We start from the raw sequence: 5,794 nt of genomic DNA, 5'->3' as shown, positions 1-5,794 counted from the left end.
AGCATGGGTACCCCTTATAGCGGGATGAGCATGGGGCCGATGGGCAACGCGGGTGGCCGCGATGGATAATAGGTGAGCACGTGATAATCATGAAATGACTCAGGAAAGAGGCAAGTTAGCTCGGATAGATGCAAGAACAATGCCTGCCACTGGGACGGACCCGAGCGGCCTGGGGATGATGCAGCCCGAGGGGCGCCCCCAGTAGGGTAAGCTAGAAATGCAAAAGGATACACGCCATAGGGACAGACCTGTGCGACTTGGGGATAATGCAGCCCGAGGGGCGCCTCCGACTGAAGGAGCTGAAAAGGATTCACCTGATAACGCCGCTTGAGTGGTGTTAGAGTAGCCGATGATGCGTGCCGAAGAGTCATTCCTCACGAGCCGCCAGGGCCCTGAGCCTCAGCAGGTTCCTGGGGCTCGGGTGGTTCCTTGAGGACCGTCGCCATCTCCACCAGGACAGCATGATACCTAGCCTCGTGAGCCACCAGGATGCTCCACAGGTGGCGCTGGAAGGTGACGGCCGCGTTCGGCAAGCCAAATGTCATGCGAAAGTAGGTCTGAGGTGGACCCACGCACCGACCAACGTGCGAAGGCCAGAAGCGCTCCCGAGATGCGGCCCTATTGAGCCCTCGAATGTCGACGCAGACACACAGCCCACCGTCCTCGCCAGGACGGGGGGCTACGCCAGGTGGTGGTTAGCGGTCACCACGCATGGCCCTTGCCTCTTGAAGCCCTTGGGTCGCCTTAACGATAAACTCCTAAGCACCGGGCTCTCCTTGCCCAGTGCCCTCCTCAGGGAAAAGTGTGGCGAAGCACACCTCCACATGGTGCCTGAGCTCCTCCTTCGTGATGTTGGCTAGGCCTGAGGCCCTCCAGAAGAGAGCCCCCGAGCCTTGCCCGAGAAGGGCGCCGGGCGCGCCTTCCTATGCGAGGGAGGGAGGCGCCCCAACTGTGGGTGCAGGTCCTGAGGTGGTGCCGCTGGAGACGCTGCCCTCCTGAGGCCCCGGGAGGAGTAGCTGCTTCTTCTTCTTGGGGATGGCCTCAGGAGCCACTACTAGGGAAAAGCCTATACACAGAATTTTACCAGTAGCGCTGTACAAAATCAAGCGCTGCTGCTACTTAGTAGCAGTGCGTGTAAATAAACTGCGCTACTGCTATGACTTTAGCAGTAGCGCGTACTAGCGAAAAGCGCTGCTACTACGTTTGAACTGGACGCACATGGCTAGCCCAACCTAGCAGTAGCGCGTATAATGGCCCAGCGCTACTGCTAATCGCTATAGCTGCAGCGTGTATTCCAGAACGCGCGGTAGCTAACATAGCAGCAGCGCCCTTTCTGGAACGCGCTACTGGTACTTCTGACTTAACCACGCGGTTCGTCCTTCCCCACAGCCACTTCATCCCCCAAATCAACTCCACTCTCGCCGCCGCCGTCGCCCCTCGGCCGCCGCGCGCTCTCCCCACGCCGCCCCGACCCCAGATTCAATGCCCACTACAAGGATACCCCTTATAAAGCAACACATAGTGTACAACATTTTGATTATATGTTGTAAAATTCACAGTAGATACGCATATATAACCATTGTAGGATATGCGTTGTAGACTTGTAGCTCGTGACCCACGTACTAGATTGCAACCGGCCACAACTAAGTAAAGCCCAAATGCACTAACCCAGCCCAGCCCAAGTTAGCTTTCACGATTAGGTCATTCGTTGTCCCCACAGCGGCGCCTATTCCTCTCGAGCCTCCCATGCCGGCCGCCGCCCCTCGTCACCGCTCCCCTGCGACCAACTCCTTTGCACGGCTGCGACCTACCTGCATCCTGATGCGCCGCCGCTCACCACTCCACTGCGATCCTCCGTCCTGGCGCGCCGCACCTCGCCACAACCCTGCGATCCTCCATCCGGGCGCGTCGTCGCTCGTCACCACTCCCCTGCTGCCCTGCATACCGGCGCGCCGCCCCTCGTCATGGCACTCCTACAACCAACGACGAATCTAAGGTACGGCCATGTGCAGTATCAGGCCTGCCCACCAAGTTTTCCCCCAAACCCAAGCCAATCTCATGTACCAACAGCGCATGTTCTTAGCGCGCGATCCGTCCTTGCCGTCATCCAATTCGCAGCTGCTGCCGATGTAACCAGCGGGCCACGCCCAAAATACCTGCCTCACAAATATACTTTGCCAAATTGACTATCCACCTCCATAGTACTATGCATGTAAACGCCGTCCGAATTGGCATGACGAGTCAGAGAGGTAAGCAGGGCAGGACCTGAGCACGCTTACTAATAGGACTGGATGGATACTGCTGCCACAGATCTCATTCTAGGTATGACTACATCTATTTTTTCTTTGTAAAGGCAAGAAGATCAGCAAGGTAGCACCCAATCTGTTCAACTGTTCATTAACGCACGATTAAGCTCGCAAAGTAGCACCCAATCTCAATAGTGATTCGTCCACTTATTAATATTACATGCAAGGTAATGATCGGGCCTCTCTATACTATGCAAATTGATATGCTTGAGCAACAACAAACTGCAGCAATTAATTTAACTAGCATATATTAACTACAAACATATCAGAGATTGTAAATCAAGTTGACTATCATGCACTATATATAAGACTTTTACTATTGTACGTCTTAACTTAGTCTGCATGGCTTGCAGTGCACTTGCTACAACCAGAGTATGTATATGGCTTTGAAACTGAGCAGAATTATTTAATTTGCTTATTAATATTAGTTATTTGTTTATATTTTGCAGATTGGTGCTTCTTTTCCTTTCTAAAATAAAAGTTGATCTTTGAGTTATGTTAGTCAGATATGATTATTATGCCAGACTATATCATCAGCAAGGTGTTTTTAGTACCAAATGATGAATATTTCAACCACTATTTGGCGGTAAGTTAGATGCTTTCCCTTACTTTCCAAAAACAATATAGGTTCTTCTGTTACAGTTGGGAGTTGATGTATTGTTATCTCAGTATGGTGGACAATACAAATTATATTCTATATTCATATGCACTTTCAGACCAGATAAAGCGTAATTGTATTATCTTTTGACTCTCATCGTGGTAACATGGTATCTCGATGTATCATCTTAAAAAAATCATGAGAAATATTTTAATATTAGAAGTTTGCCTTTTCATGGCGAGTTCAGGACACGGTGCTCCTATAGACGTATTTTTGGGGTACTATTCCGCATTAAATGTCAGGAACATGTTCTATTCTGCCTATTGTATGTATGAATGATGGAAATACCAAACAGTTTTGTTTTGCAAATTCCATGCGGGAAGGGAAAGAACAAACTAGATAAAAGGATTAACCTGTGATGTACTACTATTTTTCAGTACTATGTACTCATGAAATACACTCCAAGGAAACAAGCGCCTACAAATTGTCCCTCTAAAATTAAGGTATTCCTGTAGCCATTCCATGATAAATTAGTTACTCTTTTAGCAATTTCAATATAAATTTGCTGGTTTTGCCCAATAAGATGTTCCTAGAAAGCTAGAACAGTATACACACTATCCATTTGCAACCATCCTTTTTTGGGTCCAGAGATTCAACTCTCACTTTTGTTCGTTGCCCACAAAATATTTACTCATCATTATTTGTGCCATTTATAATATTTATGTCACTATGCATCACAAAAAACATATTCTATTGTATTTGCAGCACACAAATTATGTTTGTTTTCAGTTTAAAAGAAAACAAATGTTTACTTGAGCTAATTACCACGTGTACCAGTTAGGTATGTGGCATGCAAGTAGAGGAGAGGATGAACTTGAGAATTACCAATTTTGCTCATATTTGATCTGATAAGGTAAGTTTCTTCATAGCTTTTGTCGATGGATGTGAAAATATATGTGCCATCAAGCATACTTTTATTTTCTATGATCATATCGATGCTTTAAATCTTAGGCCTAATATATTGCAAATTCTAAAGACATACGAATCTTCTTGCGTATGGCTTGTAAATCTAAGAAATTTCCCACCAATCCTTTTTGGTGTCTTCTCCTAACCATACCAGACCAAGGCCACCGTCATGAGAATAAGTGTGCATTGTACAAGGCTTCCGTTGAAGCTAACTATTGATGTCATATTGAAGCTAACTATTTTAGATCACCATAGTAGTTATTCCCAGCTAACAATGTGTAACACAAAATGTTAGACTGTGCATGGGTTCATGAGTAGTATGAATAGTAGAATGACCTTACTAGCCTTTTTTCAATGTTTGAAGAAAATTCTGCGGTTGGTCTTTGCATTGTCGATGAACGATATAATTGTCAATTCTATTGTACGACGATAGGGATTAAATCACAAATCCGATATTCATATGCTAAGCTTTTGCAATTCATTCATGGTTACACCGGCAGTAATATTTGTTATTTTTATGCAGTGTGCAATGGATATAGAATTCAACAAATTACTAGTGTGATTTCCTAGAGAAAGTAAATAGTACTCAGCTTGTGTAGATGAATTTCTGGATCGAGTTTGCATAGAGAGATATATCAGCATATACAATGACTAATATTCTGTCTCTACAACTACTTGCATCATGTCAATGCACTGTGTGTTAACAGTTCATTTTGATTTTTTTGTTTGTAGATGCAAGAAATAAATGGATGATTATATGGGTGTGTGAAGATGATGATGCTCCTGTCCATGATGATGATGATGATGATGATGATGATGGATGCTTTTATTGTTTGTTAAGTTGTAGGGATGTTCATTTTGGGTGATGGGTGATGTTCCTCGGTTAAGTTTTAGATAAGTTGTAGGGATGTTGATGGATGCTTTCGGTTGAACTTTCGATGTGTAGAAAATATTTAGATTATGCATCACATTCTGATGATGTTCCTCTTGTAATATCCAATATTGTAACCCACAATTTTATCAAATATATGATTTCTTCATTATATGTGAGTAATATTCTCTTGCTTTTTCTTCACTTGAAATACACATCTATCACCAATTATGTGGAGCATTAATTTAATTGCTGGCAATATATATATATATATATAAATAATAATATAATTCACATTATATATGTACAACACTTGAACCGTTGTAAAATTTTTGTTGCCAAGCAATGGGATTTTGATTACCGTACATTAATCACCAACGTATAAAACTGTTGCACAAGTCTGTTTTATGTGTTGCATTTTTGCAACGGTACCTTTTACCAACGCCGGTATAAGCGTTGCACTACGCACTATCAACACTAGATAAGACAACGCATCCCAAACCGTTGGTAAATACACAAACAACGCATATACGAACTTCTAGATACGGAAAAAAGCATTGCTATAGTGGCGGTCCTGTTGTAGTGGCTGGCCCCGCCCCCGACCTCAACGCCGCCGGGACGCCGCCCCCGACCCCGACCTCAACGCCGCCCCCGCCCCCTGACCTCAACGCCGCCCCGGAGTCCCAACCACGACCTCGACGCCGCCTGCCCCTCCCTCGTCGCAGGCACCCGAGGTGAGCACGCCTACTCCTCCCTCTCCCCTACCTCTGCCTAGGGTTTCTACCTCCATCAAATTAGTTAGGGTGGAAACGAATCGGATGCGGATCCGGCTCAAATGAGTTAGGGTTCATGTAAGGGTGGAAACGAATCAAATTTCTAAGATGAATCATAAAACAAGTAAAATTTGACCACTTATTTCACTTTATAGTTGGAACTAGTTAGTAAGAACTAGTTAGTAAGAACTAGGTACTAATTAGGTACTAGAATATTTTTATTTATAGTAAGTTTCTTTTTAGTAAGAACTAGTTGAATTAATAGAACTAGTTAGTAAGA

General features: G+C 44.8%; 1 long non-coding RNA gene across 5 annotated transcripts; it reads left to right on the top strand.

Annotated features, from left to right (window-relative positions):
- Positions 1–1,672: 1,672 nt before the first annotated feature.
- On the top strand, positions 1,673–4,913 carry LOC125551452. Of its 5 annotated transcripts, XR_007302662.1 has the most exons (5): positions 1,674–2,473; positions 2,756–2,892; positions 3,342–3,407; positions 3,742–3,817; positions 4,603–4,913. It is a non-coding gene; the product is annotated as an uncharacterized LOC125551452 (long non-coding RNA). The 5 variants fall into 5 exon arrangements; XR_007302659.1 differs by having other exon boundaries at positions 1,673–2,892; positions 3,746–3,817; XR_007302658.1 differs by having other exon boundaries at positions 1,674–2,892.
- Positions 4,914–5,794: the final 881 nt, after the last annotated feature.

This window comes from Triticum urartu, chromosome 4 (assembly GCF_003073215.2).
Source record: "Triticum urartu cultivar G1812 chromosome 4, Tu2.1, whole genome shotgun sequence".
Classification (NCBI taxonomy): domain Eukaryota; kingdom Viridiplantae; phylum Streptophyta; class Magnoliopsida; order Poales; family Poaceae; genus Triticum; species Triticum urartu.
The sequence above is the reverse complement of the archived record's forward strand: the minus strand, read 5'-3'. Positions and strand labels throughout refer to the sequence as shown.